The 21,902-nt window shown below is 47.0% G+C and overlaps 1 protein-coding gene across 1 annotated transcript in view; it reads left to right on the top strand.

The window, feature by feature from the left end:
- Positions 1 to 21,902, top strand: part of LOC149325785 (uncharacterized) — an 83,091-nt gene that overhangs the window by 896 nt on the left and 60,293 nt on the right. The gene's annotated exons all lie outside the window — the stretch shown is intronic.

Genomic DNA, 21,902 nt, shown 5'->3' with positions numbered 1-21,902 from the left:
ATGGAGTTGGACACAGGAGCAGCGGTTTCCGTAATGTCGGAGGCAGAGTGCGCGAAGCACTTTCCAAACACCGAGCTCAGGCCTGCAGACGTCGAACTGGTTACGTACAATGGCACGCCTATTGATATCAAGGGGATAATTGATGTTGTACTGAAGTACTACGATCAGTGTTTTCACTTGCCTCTAGTAATTGTTAAAGAGATGAAAGGCGCCAGAATGCCTACGTTGTTTGGCAGGAACTGGCTGAGTAAAATCAAAATTCGGTGGAATGAAGTGATGCATGTGCAGCCACTGACGAAAGAAATGCCCTTGATGACCTTGACCGAGAAATACCGCGAAGTGTTCGAGCCTGGCTACGGTTCGATAAAAGGGTTCAAGACGAGCATTGTAGTTAAGGAAAATGCGTCCCCTGTATTTGGTAAGGCGCGATCAGTGCCGTATGCGCTGCGAGAACGGGTTGAGCAGGAATTGGCTAATTTGGAAAAAGCTGGAGTCATATATAAGGTGCGCCACAGTGCTTGGGCGACACCACTGGTGATTGTTCCAAAGAAAAATGGTGAGGAGCTTCGGCTGTGCGGTGATTACCGAGTCAGGGTAAATCCTGCAATTGAGGTTGACCAGTACCCGCTCCCTCTACCAGAGGACATTTTTACAATGTTACAAGGCGGGTCCGTTTTTTCAGTTTTAGATTTGTCGAAGGCGTACTTGCAGCTGGAATTAGACGAGCGAGCGCAAGAACTGCTCACCGTCAATACACACCTCGGCCTTTACCGGTTCCGACGCTTGCCATACGGCGTAGCCTGCGCGCCAGGAGTGTTTCAAGCCGTTATGGACACAGTCCTACACGGGCTGACTGGCACAGCCTGCTACTTAGATGGCATTGTCATCGCGGGAAAAGATCAAAAGCAGTGTCATGACCGATTGGAGCAGGTGCTCATACGCCTAAGAGAACATGGCATAAGGGTCAACACTGCGAAATGTAAGCTGTTCCAGCAACGAATACGATATCTGGGCCATGAAATCGACAGAGATGGATTACATCCCACAGCTGATAAAGTAGCAGCCATAAAGAACGCACCAAAACCTGGAAACGTGACCTAGCTAAAGGCTTTTTTGGGCTTGATCAATTTTTATTCAAAATTTTTGCCTAATCTGGCTACAGTTCTCGAACCCCTGCATAACTTGTTGCGCAAAGAAACTGCATGGCACTGGTCGCGTCAATGTGATACTGCCTTTAAGACTTCTAAAGAGATGCTGACTAACGAGCATGTTCTGGAGTTGTACGATGTCAAAAAGAAATACAACTAACATGTGACGCATCCGAATATGGTCTTGGTGCTGTACTGTCGCACGTCGTGGACGGGAAAGATAAACCAATTGCATTTGCATCCCGGTCACTGTCACCTGCAGAGCGCAAATATGGCCAAATTGAAAAAGAAGCTTTGAGCATTGTTTTTGGTGTGAAACGGTTTCATAACTACCTTTATGGTAGAACATTTAAGGTGTTGACAGACCACCAACCACTAACCGTACTCTTCGACCCGAAAAGAAAAAGCAGTGCTGTGGCAACTGCTAGGGTGCACCGTTGGTTTGTGTTCCTCGCAAACTACAGCTATAAGATAGCGCACAAGCCCGGTACGGAAATTGCCCAAGCCGATGCCTTATCTAGACTTCCTTTGCCAGAAACGTCAGAGCACACTGAAGACATTTTTTCTTTTTCTACACTTGACGAGCTTCCTTTGACGGCAAAAGACATTGAACGCGAAACAACGCGCAATACGCTGCTAACTGCGGTTCGCGACATGATATGGCATGGTTGGCCAAAATCTGTTTCTCAGGAACTGCAGCCTTTCTGGGCTCGACGTTTCGAACTTTCTATTGAAGCGGGCTGCATTATTTGGACAAACAGAGTAATCATTCCGGAGTGTTTGCGCAGTGTTGTACTAAACTTGCTGCACGAGCAGCACCTTGGAATCACGAAGATGAAAATGGTCGCAAGGTCAATGGTGTGGTGGCCAGGTATCGACGAAGCATTAGAACGAACGGTGCGAACTTGCCACATTTGTCAAAGTGTTCAACCTGCAGCACAATCAGCGCCTTTGGCTCCCTGGAAAGTGTGCGAGCACCCTTGGGAAAGGATTCATCTCGATTTTGCGGAGAAGGAAGGAAAAATGTTCCTTTTAGCAGTTGATGCCTATAGCAAGTGGTTGGAAGTGAAGGTGTGTACAACGACGACGGCAGCTAAAACCGTTGAAGTTGTAAGATCCATGTTTGCTGCTCATGGTCTACCTGCTGAAGTTGTAACTGATAATGGGCCGCAATTCCGTGCCGCTGAGTTTGAAAACTTCCTGAAAGCAAATGGAGTAAAGCACACTTGCACCCCTCCGTACCACCCACAGTCGAATGGGTCGGCGGAACGGGCTGTACAGACTACCAAGACAGCACTGTTCAAGCAGTTGCTGGAGGACAGAGAAAAGGGAACTACAAGAACCTTGCAGCACAGAATAGACAACTTCCTATTTTGTTATCGAACAACGCCGCACACCTTCACCGGAAGGACACCGGCTGAATTGTTTTTAAGAAGACAGTTACGAACCAGATTTTCCTTGTTGAGACCAAAACTGTCCAGTGCAATGACAGAGAAATGGGAAAGGGTGAAACAGGCTGCAGATAAGCGAAGAGCGAAGCCGCGATTCTTTGCGACTGGTGACAGGGTACTAGTGCGCTCTGTGCATGGTGATTCGGTGTACTGGCGTCCTGCCAAAATTGTGCATGTAAAGTCTCCCACTACGTATTTGGTTGTCATTGGAAACAAAGTGCGTTTTGTGCGTGCTGATCATTTGCGACATTCCGTTCTTGATGATGAAAAAACAACTGCAAATGAAATATGCCTGCCACACGCATCAGAGGTCGCCTCTCCTCCGATGCCTTCAGCGCAGCCTCAGGTGGCACCCAGTCCACTGGGCCGGTTGCCATCTGAAAATGAACCCATTTCATTAAGAAGGAGCAATCGGGAAAGGCGACCTCCTGAGCGTTGGGGCTATGACCGTTTTTGATCTAGTAGGGGAGGAGGTGTTGTGTCGGTATCTGGGGCGCGACACGTGCGTGTACCGCTGTGTGATTAGATATATCTGTCTGTTCTGCGCATGTGGCGGGCTGCTGAGTATATGTATATATGCGTGTCATGTGCTGTACTCGGGTGGAGTTTTCTTTCGAGCTGCCAGTATGCAGGACTGTGAATAAAGCCGTGTCGTCAAGCCTACGCCTGCTTACTGGGAATGCAACATTTGGTTAGGTTTGGTTTGGTTTGGTTTGGTTTGGTTTGGTTCGGTTAGGTTAGGTTAGGTTGGGTTGGGTTCGGTTGGGTTGGTTTGGGTTGGGTTGGGTTGGGTTGGGTTAGGTTAGGTTAGGTTAGGTTAGGTTAGGTGAGGTCAGGTTAGGTGAGGTCAGGTCAGGTCAGGTCAGGTTAGGTGAGGTGAGGTGAGGTCAGGTCAGGTCAGGTTAGGTTAGGTTAGGTTAGGTTAGGTTAGGTTAGGCTAGCTTAGGTTAGGTTAGGTTAGGTTTGCTTAGGTTAGGTCAGGGTAGGTCAGGTCAGGTCAGGTCGAGTATCCAGGAGATTTCCCTTGTCCAGTAGCATGCCTGAAGAACGTCACTGAAAAAGGTTGTACAAGGCCATCTTACTCTAAGAGCACTTTTTTCTATGATAGTTGGTTTTGGTTCATAATTAAATAGTTTTAAGGCGTAAAAAACAGACAAGACACATAGGTAAGTGAGAGGACGAAGCGCCATTTTTTTGCTAATTCTTTTTACGTGACCCCACGAAGAAAGCACACGGTGGAAAAACACACTTCAACGGGGACCAAGCCGTTCTTGTTGCGAAAGGCGACTGTCTTTGCACAAAAGGTGTTGGCGACGACACATGTGACACAGTCATCAGTGAAACGCGGACATGGCACACTAAGGGAAGGGCCCACATAACTAGAAATATAGTCTAAGAGCACTTGCACTTCGTCCTGTGACCTATCTATGTGTCTTGTCTGTTTTTTGCGCCTGAAAACTACTTACTGATGAGCCATCTCACTCACAGGGTCAAAGGGAAATGACTGATTCCTGTAAGTGCAGCAGGAGCACGAAAAAGTAGCCCCCCTCATGAAATTTACTCACCTGAGCGACACATACAGTCTGCATAACCCTTGTGCAGCACATTGCCCTGCAGACAAAAAGACACCCCACTGCAGCTGCTAGAATCGAGAGGAAGCGTTTGTGCAGAAGTGATGCAGAATTTACCAACAAAGCAAGTCGTAATGACCACTCAACAAGAAAACCATCGGCTACTGTCTAATTTCAGTTTTTAGTAAATGGTGTGCACTTTTTTATTTTCAAACTACTTGATTTCTTTTCAGGAACCTTGTACAGAGCATGTAAGGCATGAATAGCCTAGCCACCATTAAAACCATTCCAGAGACCCTTTGATCATCCCTTCGAGATGTGTGGGTAAGGTAGTAGTACTTTAGCTTGGCAAGCAAGCATTATTTGCCAGCAAGTATAATCTCTGGGTGCAATCTGCAAGGCACCCTCTAGTGAAGGTTCTAGTGAAGGTTAAATGTAGGCCTTTTTTTTAGTATTTTGCAGTATCTTTGTCTTGGTAGATTACATGCACCAACCAGCATGCCAGCATGATGCGCTGTGGCCTTTTTTTTATTTGAAAACAGAAATGAATACAAGCAAACTATGTACAATGGTACTGGACCCATAGCCAAAGCTAGTGTGGGGTCCAACACAATGATAAATTGCCAATCTATTGAATCTATTGGTATGTCAATCTATTGAACTCTACAGAAAATCTATAGAACTATATCTATGTATAGAACTCCGTAGAAAATCTATAGAACTCTATAGAAAATCTATAAAACTCCATAAAAAATTTTAGAAGTCTATATAAAATCTTTGGAAGTATATAGAAAACGTTTAGAAGTCTACAGTTAACCTATAGAACTCTACAGAAAATCTATGGAAGTATATAGAAAATCTATGGGACTATATAGAGAACTATAGAACTCTAGAAAATCTGTAGAACTCTGTAGAAACTCTATAGAAATTTATTGAAACTCTATAGAAAATCTTTAGGACTGTATAGAAATTCTACAGAACTCTAAACAAAATCTATAGAACTATATCTATGTATAGAACTCTGTAGAAAATCTATAGAACTCTATAGAAAATCTATAAAACTCCATAAAATTTTTTAGAAGTCTATATAAAATCTTTGGAAGTATATAGAAAACGGTTAGAAGTCTACAGTTAACCTATAGAACTCTACAGAAAATCTATGGAAGTATATAGAAAACTATAGAACTCTAGAAAATCTGTAGAACTCTGTAGAAACTCTATAGAAATTTATTGAAACTCCATAGAAAATCTTTAGGACTCTATAGAAATTCTACAGAACTCTAAAAAAAATCTATAGAATTCTATCGAAAATCTATAAAACTGTCGAAAATCTATTGAACTCTATGGAAACTAAGTTATAACGTTTCCAAAAGGTGCCTCCAGAATGTAGAGGAAAGAAAAAGATACATCCCGGTGATATTGTCACATAGTGCTGACTGCAGTCGGGCTAACAGCTAAACAGCGAGAATGTCTTTGAAACAACACCCTTTATTTTGGCTGACTTGTGCCCGCAAAGAACTGAATCACTCGGCGGCGTCGTAGCAACAAGCATGCTCGGCGGTCGTCGAACACTATCCCCGCCGCTGTCCGCTGTGCTCTTTTCAAAGCTGATAGGGAACATTCTGGCGCAAAGTAGAATCGGCTGCGCCAGGATGTGGTCAATCGAGCTAAATCTAAGCTCGTCTTGCGTCACAAACGAAGCGATGAAGCGGCGTGCCGGCAACCTCGCAGTATGAACAAACTACAAACAAACGCTGCAAAGATTCGCGGCATTACTCCCCTCTGAAAGAAGCATAGACTTTATGCTTTAGAACATAATGCGGCTATAAATAATGATAAGCGGACTGTGCAAAAATAAACACCGAATGTGGAAACACGGCGTCTTTTAGCGTGCATTATAGGGCTTTAGGCGTAAGACATGGACTACTTCTGGTCGTAGGCAGCGTCGCTGGGACGCAGTCATTTAGTCAGGGACGACTTTGTAGTGCAATTCACCTAGCCGACAAAGAATTTGGTACGGGCCGAAATAGCGGCGCAAGAGCTTTTCTGTCAATCCACGGCGGCGAATGGGCATCCAAACCCAGACTCGGTGTCCGCGTTCCATCTTCGTAGGTTGTAGCGTCAGGCTTCGGTCCGCTGCTGGTTTTTGATCCTTAATCGGACAAGTATTCAGGGCCGGCTTGCACGAAACAAATAAGACCTGCTTATTTCCAGTCTAATCTTATTCGCGGTCTAAAAGCTCTCTCGGTTTTGAAAGACCTCTCTCGATTTTGAGAAAAGAAAATGCGCATAGATGGTTCACTTTGTCGGTGAATGCCTCACGTGCGCACGAACGCCGACTAAAACATTGAGTTACCGAACTTTCAGTCGGAGTTCGTGGTGTATTTGAGGTGTCCACTGACAAAATGAACCAGCTATGCGCCTTTCCTTTCTTCAAAACCGAGAGAGCTTTTACACCGCGAATAAGATTAGACTGGAAATAAGCCGGTCTTATTTGTTTCGTGCAAGCCGGCCCAGGCTTCTTCTGCGAGGCGTTCAAGGTAACGTTCTCTCGGTGTCTTCCTCGGTAACGTTCGGCAGCATGGCGTCCAGCGTGGTCGTGGCCTCTCTGCCATGGTCGAGCCTAAAAGGCGTCATCTGGGTGGTCTCCTGCACTGCGGTGTAGTAGGCGAAGACTGCGTAAGGCAAGATGACGTCCCAGGTCTTGTGTTCGGCATCGGCATACATGGCGAGCATATCGGCGATGGTTTTGTTGAGGCGCTCGGTCAGTCCGTTGGTCCCCGGGTGGTATGCAGTTGTTCTCCGGTGGCTGGTTTGGCTGTAATGGAGGATGGCTTGCGTCAGTTCTGCCGTGAATGCTGTTCCTCTGTCAGTGATGAGCACATCGGGGTCGTTGTGTCGCAGAAGAATGTTCTCCACGAAAAATTTGGCGACTTCTGCTGCTGTTCCGTTCGGGAGGGCTGTTGCCTCGGCGTATCGCGTCAGGTAGTCGGTCCCTATAACGATCCACTTAAACTCGGGATAGCGCCAAACTCGTGCCTTCCGGCATAGCGCCCATGTATTCGGATTTTTGCGGACTGGACTGCGATTCCGAAACACAATCTGTATATTGCCTTATTATTAATAGTCGTTTAGAAGCCCCGCAGGGGCACCTTGTGTAACGAGGTGTTGGTGCTTGGCGCCACCACGGACCCTTAGCCCCCATACCGAAGCTGTCATCCGACCGTGGGGATAGGTTGAGAGCTGGAGGGAAGAAACCATGAACGGTGGCGGTCGAGGAAGTGGTCAATCCTTGGCCGATGGGCTCCTCGTCTGTCTAGCAGGCGGGGTGTCCCGGGACCTTCCTCTGTGTATAAGGGTGAATCAGAGGCGACAAATTATTTGGAACCCTTAGTTTATACATGCCGTAAGGATAAATTTGCAAAAAAATCTGATCGGCCCCCGAAAAGGGGTCGCACCGATGTGCAGAAATTGAATGTACAGAAGCCAGAAACGTTTGCGAAGTTTTTTATGGTTCACTCAAACACTGATGAACCTGTAGCCAACCTGTCTGCATTTGTCACCGCCAACACGCTAAAAAGCTGCGTAGGCAAAGACTACAAAGCAAAAAAGCAGCGAACCGGAGATCTCCTTGTCGAAATAAACACAAAAGAAGAAAGCAACAAACTGATGTCTTTACAGAGTCTTGGAGAAATGAGTGTACAGTTAACCCCGCACCGCACCCTGAACCACTCAAAGGGCGTCACATCTGAATACGAACTCCTGCAGAATACCGATGCGGAAATGGAAGAAGAACTAGCTGAACGAGGAGTAATAGTAGCGCGACGAATAACCATCCGGAGAAAGAATGCTGAAATCAAGACCAAACACATTGTCCTTTCAATAGCACAACTCTTCCTGATTCCATCCACGCCGCATACCTCCATTGCAAAAAGGAAGCATCCTCCACTTCCACCGTGGAGGACATGGACGTCAGCGAAAGTCCGGCGACATCTAAAACACACGCATCCGCGGATTCTCCGCGGAAATCCGGCGCCACGAAAGTGGTGATGGATACAACTCCTGGTTCGCCACCGCTGCAGCGGCGGCGAGACTCCTTAGAGAAAAAAGGGAAATCACGAATCACTGCTCCTGAGAATAAGTAACTTTCCCCAATCCCCAGCTCTTCACAATGGCTTATCTAATACAGTGGAAATGTAGAGGTCTACACAGAAACTACACAGACATAACCGATATGCTCAAAACAATGGCACCTACAGCTGTGTTCCTGCAGGAAACGAACCTTGGGCCACAGCACACAAACATCCTAAACAGATATAATATTTTCCGGAAAGACCGAGTGCAAGCTGGCCGACTCTCGGGAGGCGTCGCTATCATTACGCAAAGCGATGTCCCTGCAAGAGAGGTATCATTAAAGACAAACTTAGAAGCGGTCGCAGTAAACATAATTAGCCATAAAACAATAAAAATATGCTCTGTGTACATACCACCACACAACACAATTACCATGCATGACCTAGAAGAACTTCTGGAACAGTTGCCTGAGCCATGTGTGATAATTGGGGATTTTAACGCACACTCCTCATTCTGGGGAAGTGACCATACTGATTCCAGGGGTCAGCTCATCGAGGATTTTATTCTTTCGAATAACATATGTTTAATGAATACGGGAAAAGCCACGTACTGCTACCCCAGCTCTGGAAAAATGACCTGCCTCGATTTAGCATTTGCATTCGGTTCTTAATGATTTTATTTGGGATGTTTTAGACAACCCTCGGGGAAGTGATAACTTACCAACAGTTTTAAAGCTAACGTCAGCTACAGTCATCCTCCCTACGAAGCCACGGCGATGGAAAATTCACCTCGCCGATTGAGCACTTTCAGAACGAAGGCCACACTGGTAAAAGAATATGCCTAAACCCTTACGATAGAAGAAAGAAATAAAAAAATTGTCACATGCTTAATCTGCAGCAATAGAAGCAATCCCACAAACGTCCGAAATATCACGAAAAACACATAAAGTTTGGTGGTCAAATAAATGCTCATTGGCTAAAAAGCAGCAAAACAAGGCTTGGGGCAACCTTCGCAGATATCCCACAGCAGGAAACTTGCTCATCTTCAAAAGGGCTAGAGCCAAAGCACGATACATTAGACACAACGCAGGAAGGGCATCATGGCAACAGTACATATCCTCCATAAACAGCTCAATATCATCAAAGAAAATGTGGGAGCAGGTGCGGAAATTCACTGGAAATTTTACTCCTTTCACATTTCCAATGCTAAAAACACCCGGTACTCAAACAACATTAGAACAGCAGGCCAACATATTGAGTGAACATTTTTCCACAGTTTCAAGCTCATCCACCTAAACGCAAACATTTCAAAAGCACAAAACAATAGTAGAAAAACAAAAGCTTCCCTTTGGACAATGTATACATGAAGACTACAATCAGCTTATTAAAATACAGGAACTAAATACAGTACTAACATCCGGTAAAATGACAGCACCAGGCCCAGACAATATACATTATGCCATGCTTGCTCACCTCTATGAGATTGCCATAGAGGCCCTCCTAAAAATTTTCAATAAAATATGGATGAGTGGAGAAATCCCCCAAGCACGGAAAGAAGCAATAATAGTACCCTTCCTAAAACCTGGGAAACCACCAACTAGTCCCACCAGTTACAGGCCCATAGCACTCAATAGCTGTATAGCAAAATCATTCGAAAGCATTCTAAACATCAGACTAACCTTCATACTTCAGTCCCAGCAACTTTTAGATATACACCAGTGCGGCTTTAAAAAGACACGTTCCACAACCGATCACGTCGTTCGCTTTCAGAACACAGTTCGGGAAGCGTTCATCCACAACCAACACTGCATCGGGGTCTTCTTCGACCTGGAGAAGGCTTACGATACCACGTGGAGGTTCGGTATCCTCCGTGACCTAGCGGACCTAGGTATCCGCGGCAGGATGCTGGGCTGTTTGAGCGACTTCCTAAGCAACCGTACATTCAGAGTCCAACTAGACGCAACCTTCTCCAACACTTTTAATCAAGAAACTGGCGTACCCCAGGGGTGCATCCTCAGCACGACCTTATTCCCCATCAAAATGAACTGCATAGGAAAAGTAATCCCAAAATCCATAATGTACTCAGTTTACGTACACGACCTCCAAATAGCATGCACGTCTTCCAGCATACCTACCTGTCAGCGACAGATACAAATAACAATAAATAAACTGGCTACCAGGGCAGATAGAAACGGATTTAGATTTCCCCTCAGAAAACAGTAGCGGTTCTGTTCTCTTTGAGACGAGTCCTACAGGATGACCCCACACTATATCTAAACCAAACCCCATTACCTGTCAAACAAGAGCATAAATTTCTAGGGATAACTTTCGATAAAAAGCTCACTTTCTGGCCACATATAAACAGCTTAAAGAAAAAAGCTTCCCAGGCCCTGAATGTGCTGAAATTACTGTCAAGAAAACGCTCGGGGTCTGATAGGGCATGCCATTTACATAGATATCGTTCTCTGGTTCGCTCTAAGTTAGACTATGGTTGTATAGTATATGGCTCAGCAAGACCGTCCTACATAAAACGACTGGATCCTGTCCACAATCTTGGTTTAAGGTTGTCTTCTGGTGCTTACAGAACTTCCCCAATAGCAAGTCTGTATGTGGAAACAAATGAACCTCCCTTAGAAGATCGAAGAACTGGACTAACTTGCACATACATCCTCAAAATCCTTTCTCAGCCCAAACATCTCTGTTCCCAATTGTCACGAAATGCTCATCCTGAATACTCTTCAACAACAAGCCTCACGCGATTAAGCCGTTGCTCTTACGCTTCGAAGAAAAATTCCAAGCTCTGAACATGCTAAATGAAATTAAAAATATTGCCCCAAGACATGAAGCGCTACCACCATGGTACACTCTCCCCACAGTGTGTGACGTCACACTAACACGCCTCACGAAAACCTGTACGCCACACGACCACATAATACAAGAATACCTAGCACTACAAGATAAATACAGAAATTATACTGCATTTTATACTGATGGGTCAAAAACTCATGCCCATGTAAAAAGCGCAGTAATACAAAGAAAAAATAAAAATACACTACGACTGCCCTCATGTTCTACAGTTTTCACCGCTGCGTGTTGTGCCATTTGTGTTGCGGTACAGAAAATAACAAATGAAAACATCAAAAACAGCATCATTTATACAGATTCACTGAGCGTCCTAACAGCATTAAACTCCAAAAATGCCACGGAGCCACTAATAGGAAGCATGATACACAATATAGTAGAGGTCACAGCACAAAAACATGTTATAAAATTCTGCTGGGTTCCCAGTCACGTTGGCATTAGGAACAATGAAAGAGCCGACTTGTGTGCTGCACAGACCAGAACCATGGAAATAAAACATTTGAATTTGCCTCCTAGGGATTACATGAAGTCAGTACATAGCAAACTAAGAGCCAAGTGGCAAGATTGTAGGGAAAATGAAGGAAACAACAAGCTGCATACCATAAAGCCCATTTTAAAACAATGGAAATCATGCCGTCATAAACGGCGTTTTATCGAAGTAATTTTATGTCGTTTACGGATAGGTCACACACACATCACCCATAACTTCTTATTAACAAAAAAAGACAAACCTGTGTGTGAAATGTGTGGTGAGGAGCTCACAGTAAATCCCATTTGAATTTCTTGTTCGAATCTCGAAGAACTTCGCAAAAAATTTTTTACGGTATTTTACAATGAACACATTCCATTTTATCCCGCATTGCTTTTAGGCGAGCAAACACTTGTCGAGTTTTCACTTGTTTGTAAGTTTTTAAAGAAAGCCAATGTTTTAAATCTATTATAATGTAGCCTCTATGCACTTAACATAACATCATCTAACCTTGTGTTTGGCGCATGATAGCCATAGTTGAATTATGCGCCATAAAACCCCATATAACTAACTAACCACTTATTTCCAGGTGTTGATTTCGGGAAAGGGCCAAGCAAGTCCATGGAGATCTGCTGAAAGGGCCTTTAGGGGGTTCAATGGGGTACAGAAATCCTGCTGGTCGGGTAAAATCTGCTCCAGTATCGACCTTAAACTGGACGGGACTTCCATCAACAAATGCTGTTATGAACCAAGGTTCCTGATCATCGATATTGTTGACATCCCCAAGGAATACTTCCTCTGTATTAGCGGTGCCTTTCTTTGCAGTGGTATCTCCTCGTGCAGGCCGTCTCGATGACTGCTGGCGTGCAGATAAACACACTGTTGCAAAGTGACTGGTTTTTCCACAGTAACTGCACACTTTCCTCGATGCCGGGCACTGTTTCTTGAAGTGCTGTTGCGCACTGCCGCACCATTTGCACACGTTTTGGCCGGTTTCCTGTCCGCCTGAAGACTTGGCTGCTTTCCGTGGCCCGTATTTGTACCTTGGTCAACCTTTCGGGAATCGCAGCTCCTCAACTACAGCGTTTTGTTCAGCCGTCTCGCGCAACTAGTTCTGCTGCCTTTTTACAACCACTGAGTTTCGCGCCATTTTTGTCGCAGACTGTAGAGTAAGCTTGGGATCGAGTTGCATCCTCTCGCTAAGTCCAACGTCCAAAAGTCTCACTACGAGGCGGCCACGAATGAGCTCATCCTTGAGTTCCCCGTATTCGCACGTCTCGGCAAGTTTGTGTAAGTCTCTAATGAACGCCTCGAATGACTCACTGCTTTGCTGAACCCGACGGTTGAACCTTGCCCTCTCGTAAATTATGTTCGTGCAGGGTATGAAATGCTCCTCAAACTTGCATTTAACAGTAGCATAGTTCGCCATTTGAGCGCCTGTCATCTTCAGTGACGCTAGAATATCTTCAGCTTCCTTCCCCATCGCGTTCAAGAAGGTATATATATACTTGCGTTGTTTCGTCACGGAGGTGCAGTGAAGATACGAGTCGGTAGCGTACCCACCTTGAAATCCAGCGTTTCCAATCCGCTGGGTCGTGGAAGTCCAGCTTTTCGGGAAGCTCGATGGCAAAGGGATTGAAGAAGTTCCCGCCATTTTCATGCTGCGCTGCGGCGGCCCTTTGTGTGGCGTCTTCTCTCTCGACAGGCATGCTGGAGGCTGATTGATGCGTGGTCGCTCACCACTCGGTCGTCCTCCGTGTTCACTTCACCGTTTACACACCGCTGCAACCATGTCGCGTTACCAAGGGAATGACGGCCCTTGTTAACAGCACACACACATTTATTGCACTGCCGTACCTCCAACCATGGCGCCAGCCACCGGGCAACTGCCCGCGCTCGTTTCCCGCCACTCCGTGCGTTCACCCCTGTCCCCACACAGGGTGGTGGCGCCATCTCTCGCGCCCGCACTCAACCACTATACACGACACTTCCCATTTAAATGGCACGTCTGCCTTTGTCAGGTGGGGCAGTGGCTCGGCGATGCGCGAAAATTTCGTCACAAATCGTCGGTAGTATGCTCACAGTCCGAAAAATCTGCGCAGAGCTTTCTTATCGGCCGGTGGCGGAAACATTGCGATGGCAGCTGTTTTCTGCGGGTCTGGGCGTACTCCCTCCATGCTAACAATGTGGCCTAGAAAAAGCAGCGTTTCATAGACAAAGTGGCATTTCTCTGCTTTCAAAGTTAGGCAGGACGATTTGATTGCGTCTAGTACTGTTCGAAGCCTTTTTAGGTGCTCCTCAAAGTTCGAGGCGAAGACAACAACGTCTTCTAAATATAGCGGACAAATCTCCCACTTCAGGCCTGCCAGCACTGCATCCATTATTCGCTGAAATGTCGCTGGAGCGGACTAGAGACCCAACGGCATCACCTTGAACTCGAAGAGGCCATCTGGAGTGACGAATGCGGTCTTCTCGTGATCTCTTTCATCGACCTCAATTTGCCAGTAGCCGCTATTGAGGTCCATCGGACATTTCGTCGAGGAAAGCAATCGCCGTTTCTCTGTTAATGTGCCGGTATTCTTCGCTGAAGTTAGTCAGCAGTACTTCGGCTTGCCCTTTGCGGAATTGTGCGATGCCTCTTGCGATGCCGATTCCTCAGTCGAGAAGCAACTGCATGTTCCCCTCGATAATGGCTACAGTGTTATTCGCTCCCGTGGCGCCTACGGTGACGATGACGCTTGAGCGGGGCGACACACTCACTTCTTCCAGGACACTAAGTGCAACGTGATGTTCCGGAGTCCTCATCGACGGGATGACGTCGTCCGTGGAAAGTGTGATCAGCTTGGATCGCAGATCAGCTTGGATGATTGCCTGTAGTTCATTAAGGAAATCCATGCCCAAGATCACTTCGCGGAAACATTGCCGCAGCACTACGAAGGTTGCGCGATAGGTATGTCTCTTGAGAGTCACTCGCGCCGAGCATCGGCCTGATGGCGTAATGCGGTGGCCCCCTGCGTTGCGAATTTGCGGGCCGTCCCAAGCTGTCGTTACTTTCCTCAGCTGCGCAGCGAATGGTCCATCCATCACCGAATAATCAGCTCCTGTGCCGTGGAGAGCGGTAACTTTCCGGCCGTCGATTACGACTTCTAAGTCGGATGTCCTGGCTCTGGCGTTGCACGTCGTGTTCGGCGTCGGGTTGCGGCTTCGTCGGGTACGTATGTGAATTGTGGGTGAGCGTGTGGTCGAAGCTTTTCCTGATGACGGCGTCGTTTTGAAGGTGGTTCGCGTCGTGGTCGAGGTTGTCATTGTATGCGGCGTCGGCGTAGTAGGTGCGACGTCTTTATACGGCGTGGTCGCTGGAGGATCTTCGTCTTTTCCTCGGCAAGCAACCTGACCTCCACAGGCTGTTCTGTTTAGTTTCCCCTACGGGGGCTAGGGGACCTTTCTAGGACAGCCGTGGCTTAGCTGCGGCCCGGTGATGCAAAACGCGCGGTGTACGGTGAAGGCGAGCGGGAAAGACGGGTTGACGACACGTACTCCCCTCCGGGAGTAAGACCGGGACATCCGTTAGCACCTCCACCAGATGTCACGTAGTGGTGACTGCAGTCGGGCGAACAGGAAAACAGCGAGAATGTCTTCCAAACGGAACTCTTTATTTGGGCTGACTTTCGCCCGCAAGGAACTGAACAACTCGGCGGCGGCGTAGCAACAAGCGTGCTCGGCGGTCGTCGAACAGTATCCTTGCCGCTGTCGGCCGTGCTGGAAAGGTACTAGAGACATTGTGGCGCAAAGTAGAATCAGCTCGGCCTGGATGCGATCAGTCGAGATACATCTAGGCGCGTCTTGCGTCACAAACGAAGCGATAAAGCGGCGTGCCGGACGCCTTGAAGCATGAACAAACACTACAAACAAACGCTACAAAGATTCGCGGCAATATACATTGTGCTACGTCCCTACGTTGTGCTACGTTGCGCATATCTTTCGCTACACACGCGCTATGCTACACGTTTGCACACACCCACGCACCACGCATGAACGCAAGCAGGAGCCCCGAAAGCGCACGTAGCGGGCGTCTGCATATCTGCGTGGCGCCATATGGCCGATTTACCGAATATCGCGCTGGCAACATGCGCTGAATTTTGAGAAAACTCTATTCGCAAAATCGGTGATCAAGAATGCAAGAGAAGTATTGTTCTTTATGGCAACCTTGACTGAGGAATAAGTGAGTGCGCTGTCTGCCCCATGGACCAAGTAAAATTATAGTAACAGAACTCAGAAAATCAAAGAGTGACGGAAAACGAGGAGACAGTTTCCTACACTCCAGAAATGCGATCAGTCGATATATTTTGTTTTTGTCCGATGCTCTTCTCTTGTGGCCGTGAGTATTGTTCAAGCGTGTATTAATACAGGCATACATTTCGATGCTACACCTTCGACTTGACTTAAGAAGCCACCCGAAAAAAAGTACATGTGGGATAATTTGAAGTTCCACTGTGTTTCTAACCTTTAAGGGGCAACCATAAAAGTGTGTGGCATTGTACACAGCTCGACTATCGCCATAAGTCACCAGCGCATGTCTCTAGAAGGAATTTAAACTTGCAAAAGTTAGCACTGTGCTGAGCTGCGAGAAGCGACTCCTTCATGGCAGAACAGCAAGACGAAAAGACTAGAAACTGAGGCAAGAGACATGGACACTAAATGGATGGCCTAGGGTACACAGTAAGGCGGAGTTTGCGACAGGAATGGGAACAGAGGTGGAAGAAGCCGTCCGAAGAGGCGCACTTTCGCCTGGCGCCATGACAAGGCGACAGCGGGCCGGGGCATTTGTCGCGGCAAAGAGGCGCCGAGATCCCCTTCGCAAACAGCGACCGAGAACTGAAAAGCGACGTTCATTTCATGCAGCAGCGTTTTCAGCATGTAGTCTAGTCAAGTCATCACCACACGCCGTCGAACACTTGGCCATAGAAGCCAGAACAATAAACGAGGTTTCCCTTGAAGACTTCACGCGTAAGGCGCCCTTGGCGACAGCCCGAAATGGAAGCGAAATGGAAGAAGGAACGAGACAAATTGATAAAGCTTTCTGTAGTGACAACGCTCGACATCTATACATTGCTACAAAACACGGCACATTACGCATGCATTACTGCAATGTGGTATTCCAGATTTAGCACGGATTGGAACAGTTTAACTCGAGAGCATTATACTCCTGCCACAATGGCTCATTTAGTGCCACTTTCGACAAGTGGCATTCGCTTAAAGTGTCATTTGCGCACTGGCACACGATGAGCTTTAGGGACACTCGCTTCAGAACGTACTTTCCTCGTAGTGGGTTTGGTATGCTAACTCCTCTAGGTCCGGCAAGGCGAGTGCGTAGCCTGAACAGCAGTTCTCCGACATTCAAAAATTTTGTTTTGGGAATTAGAAACCTCCTTTTATTTCCTTGATAGCGCATTTTAATGAAAGCATGTTTTAATTCGTATGCAAATGAAAGTAATGCGCGCACTTGAACAGCTACTCCCGCTTTGCAGATGACGACCCCCTTTCGCGATGGGTCTAATCAGTCCACAGGGTGTGTGTACTGAATTTCGGCGATTGTGGAGAGCGAATTCTCAAGTTTCAGCGAACCCAAATGGACAGCGAGTGTAGTTTTGCTAAACGTGATCTGAAATCGACTGTCGGTTACTTTACAGGACGCGCATGCGCTGACCGGGAAGCGCCGGTGGGACTCAGACTGCAGCTCAGTGTTTTGGGCAGCTGGCAACAATCGCTGCCGCCGCTTCTGGGTGAAAAATAAGGCCGCTTCAATGAATGGTCACCGAATATGTTTCTGCGTAAACTGATTTAAATTGAGCTACTCTTCTTATCGGAGAAAGCAGAAACGATTACCGAGAAGCGCCGATCCTACGCCATATCAGCAACCAGGCTACAGAGTATTTCCCAGGCGCGCAGTCACATCGGCGCTTCCTACAGAGTTGTCGAGCTTAGTAAATAAGCAAGAGTACAACCGGTACAACAGTGAGATTAATTAAGATAAGTGATGCGCAGCTCGTGTATTATGTCATGCAACCGAGCACTAGCAGTGTGTACACAGCGACGTAAACAAGAGCAAAGGAGTCCAGTCGTCCTCACCTGTGCATTTCTGGGGAAATTTCGCGCTTATACAGTTAATGTTCAGTCATGTACTATGGTCTTCAAGCACTCATTTAGCGTGTGCGCAAACTATTTGCTAAAGAGAAGCAAAAAAGCGAACAACACACATGAAAATATTGCATCTCCGAATGATTGTCTTTGGCTTCGTCAGTGACGAGCCGCATTGGACTACTTCATTTGAGGCCTGTTTTGTAGGCTTTTTTTTGTTCTCAACCTACATCTCTTTCCGTTAAATCCTTTCTCCTTGTGACCTTGCTTGGCTTAGCCGTTGTAATTGTATATGCACTCAAGTTGTTTCCATAGGGAGTTTTAATATAACCTCCTTTCCATAGGGCGAGTGGATGGTAATTACGATTGTTCTCTCCAGCCTAACTCTACTACAATTGTGTATGCAGTTTTGCAACTTTTTTGCGTTCAGTGAATTTGTTTTGTCTTTTCTTTCTGCCTGATAACAAGCTAATTCCATGTGCTCTATTCACTCTGCAAGAGTGGAATTTCATTGATCAGGGCGTATTGTGTACTGTGTTTTCTGTTTTTAATACGCAATACCACTGTACCGCTGTCTAGTGCTTGGGGCATGCGCCTTTGTCAAGCTGTCATTTATGACAACTTTTACAGTCGGCCTCCACGGTTCTGTACCGTGTGATACACGAATAGAGGCGTTGTTATTATTAAAATCAACATCCACAAAACCAGAGCACTCCGGTGTTGCTGTGGCGGGAGGGCCGAGGGGGGGGGGGGGGCGAAGCGATGGCGACGGCTGTAGGTCAGTGCGGGTAGTGCGGGCTGTGTTCGAGCTTTGGAGGCATCCCAATATCTCGAATGAATTCGCGCAGCTCCCTGGACTATAATGTATCTCAGCCGAATGCTGTAAAAAAATTTGTCTAGCAGCACAATGCGGCAGTCGAGTCGATTGACATTCAGTTAGAAATCATTCCAAACCCCGGTGTAGCAGGGCTATTACTTGTAACGGATCGTGACGCTTTTCGTCGTGAACATGTAGTCAGATGTGGAAATAAATCTGAAAATTGACTCGGAGTAACTACACTTGCGAAAAAATTGTATTTTATAGGTAATAACACAAAAAAAAAAACTTCTCGAAGCTACTGCAACATCTCTCTCCACTGCCATCATTGCCAAATAACACTCCTTTTTGCCGTGTGACTGCGCGCAGCAAAAGCTTGGTTTGGTTTTATGGGGTTTAACGTCCCAACGCGACTAAGGCTATGAGAGACGCCGTAGTGGAGGGCTCCGGAAATTTCGACCACCTGGGGTTTTTTAACGTGCATTCACATCGCACAGTACACGGGCTCTAAATTTCTCCTCCAAAGAAATTCAACCGCCGCGACCGGGATCGAACCCGCGTCTTTCGGGTCAGTAGCCGAACACCATAACCACTGAGCCACCGTGGCGGCTCGCGCACCAAAAGTGTCATTCGTTCAAGAGAAGTGCCCTTCGTGAAAGTGTCACGAAACCCTCCTGTGTGACAAGGCTCGTTATGCGGAAACCCCGACGTAGCCAGTAAGCCATGGCAGGCCAGAACTACCTAGACTGGAAGGCACGCGTGGCAGAGACGCCGCACGCGAGTGACGTCATCATCATCAATGCGACTCTCCCCTTCCGAGAAGGGAAAGACGACTTCCGTGATGAACGGAAACAGATTTCGGCGCCCCACTGCATGCCTCGCGTTGTTATACAATATCCCTCACCTGTATAACAAAGAACAGGCTCAGGCACTGGGCGATATGCCACTGTGCCGTATGACGGTGCGGGCAGGGCACTTTTTTCTTATTTCTTTTTTTAAGCCCAAACTAATATCTCTACCGCCTGACCTGATGGCGGGTCGCCTCGGCGAGATACGCTAGGAAATACGATGCCCCACTGTCGTATTCGTGCAAACGTGGCTAGATATTACACAAAAGAGAAGTCCCGGCCCCGCCGACATTTGGCGTTCAGCTTTCGGTGACTGAGGTTGCGGTGCTACGGAGCTTTCGTCGTCCAAGTTCAATCGCTCGCATCTACATCGACAGGCAAGGCAGGAAAGCGTGGCCGAAGGCGGCAGTTCACTGCCGATGAAATACGTGGCGAACCTAAAGCAGCGAAACGTGCTAAGCGAGCTGCTGCAACGACAGAACATTCAGCGCCCAAGCCACCAAAAACAACTCAGCAAAAAGCAATGCCCTGGCAGGTACTAATCATAAGAATTGCTCAGATGCCCCCATAATTTTTTATCTGCGTTTATATTTCGTGTTTTTTTTTGGTATACCCCTCATTTGCGGAGAAGAGTAAGGACACATGGTTTGCTCTTCAGGACGCGAGGATTGTTATCCATTAAATGTCTCTCCAGTGGGGCACTCGGCTATGCATTTTTCTAGCTTGATTTGTGGGCATCTTTTTCATCAGATAAATATTCCTCGTTGCCCCAAATAGAAAGAGATGAAGACCTAATGGACGAAATCCATTAGGGAAGTGCCTGACGACTTGCACTGGTGTAACAAAAAGCTGAAAAATAGAAGCAGGGTAAGAATTACGCTTGGAGCTTCTTTAGGGAGCGCATGGAGCTACCGGTCATCTAGATTGCACCGACCCCAAAGGTACCCGAGACATGACCAAAATTTCAGTCGAAGTTTTACACTGTTGCAATCCACTTCTTAGCTAACCCAGAACATAAACATTGGACGGCATTCCGAGACTTGCCTCATGCTCCGCAGAGCTCGCAGAAACGAAATAGAGAACAAGTGAGTGAATGGTATGGCTCAGAACAGCACAAGGCGTCGCCACGCCCCTTCAAGAGCGCCTCCCTCCCGCAACCAGTCGCCCCGCACCACATAATAATTGTGTCCAAGAATACCCAACACCCGTTCCTTCCTTTCTCACGTGCATCTAGAGCCGCATCTTTGTGCTGCGCCTTTCCATACCTGCTGAAGTAGAAACCAAAAAAAGAAAACGCCCACTTTCAATACACCTCACCCTGCATACGTCACCGGCGCACGTGTCTCTGGTGTGACGAGCAAATCATGTGTCTTCTGACCGGGAGGGCCATGCGGATACTACTCATACCCTCTTCTTACCAAGGCGTCTCTAATCGGGAGAAGAAAGACGGCGGGAACATGATTGACTCATGCAAAACCAGTTTAGAAGCAAAAGTGGGCGATTTTTCCCACAAGGACTTGTCCCTTTGACGATATGCTCTTTGACCAGGAGATCTTTTTTTTATTGCATATCCTAACATATGTTTCCAGTTTTCATTCATTTAATATTCGGAACATAGTATTTGTATTGGTTTCATGGTTTTGGTTATGGGGTTAAACGTACCCAAGCGGTTAAGGCTATGAGAGACGCCGTAGTGGAGGCATCCGGAAATTTCGACCACCTGGGGTTCTTTAACGCGCACTGACAGCGCACAGTACACGGGCCGCTAGAATTTCTCCTCCAAAGAAATTCAAACGCCGCGGCCGGGATCGAACCTGCGTCTTTCGGGTCAGCAGGCGAGCACCATAACCACTGTGCCACCGCGGCGGCTGTATCGGTTGGAGGAGCACTATTTAGTTGTTCCTTTTCTTCCATTTCGACATCCTTTGACCTGGTTTTCGCGATCACTTTTTGTTGCGAAAACACCACTGGAGCCCAGCTCGGCGCGTCGCGTACGTATGCTAGTGGCGGTGCGGCTACCAAACTACCTTGAGTTAGCGTTGCCCAGCAACCGCTTCAGCTGCGCTCCAACCGGATGGATGGATGGATGGGAGCGCCCCCTTTGAAACGGGGCGGTGGCAATTGCCACCATGCGCAGCTTTTCTTTCTTTATTATTTTTTGTTTACTGTGTTGGCAATTCTCATTCAGAATCGCTATCATCTTTACCTACAGTTTCCTACAATTCTAACATTATGCCACATCTCTGCTTTTCAGCCACCAATCCTCCAATCGCTTTTTGCTAACTTCCACTGCAGATTTATTTACATGACCATTGTTATCTTTAAACCCTAGGGCCTCAGGAAGAGTGACTGTGCTTGCATCGACATACGGATGGATACCATCATTTTTAATTATGAGGTGTTCAATTGCTTCCACAGATCTACCAAACACTGCACAAGTGTCATCTTCTTCGTTAAATTTCTTTTTGTAGCTGCGCGTTTCAAGACACCCTGACCTAGCTTCAAAAAGTAGGGCACTGCCTCTT

The sequence above is a fragment of the Amblyomma mixtum genome, chromosome 10 (assembly GCF_055824585.1).
Source record: "Amblyomma mixtum isolate Tamu chromosome 10, ASM5582458v1, whole genome shotgun sequence".
NCBI classification, from domain to species: domain Eukaryota; kingdom Metazoa; phylum Arthropoda; class Arachnida; order Ixodida; family Ixodidae; genus Amblyomma; species Amblyomma mixtum.
Note: the sequence above shows the minus strand (reverse complement) of the source record. Positions and strands in the feature narration are given on the sequence as shown.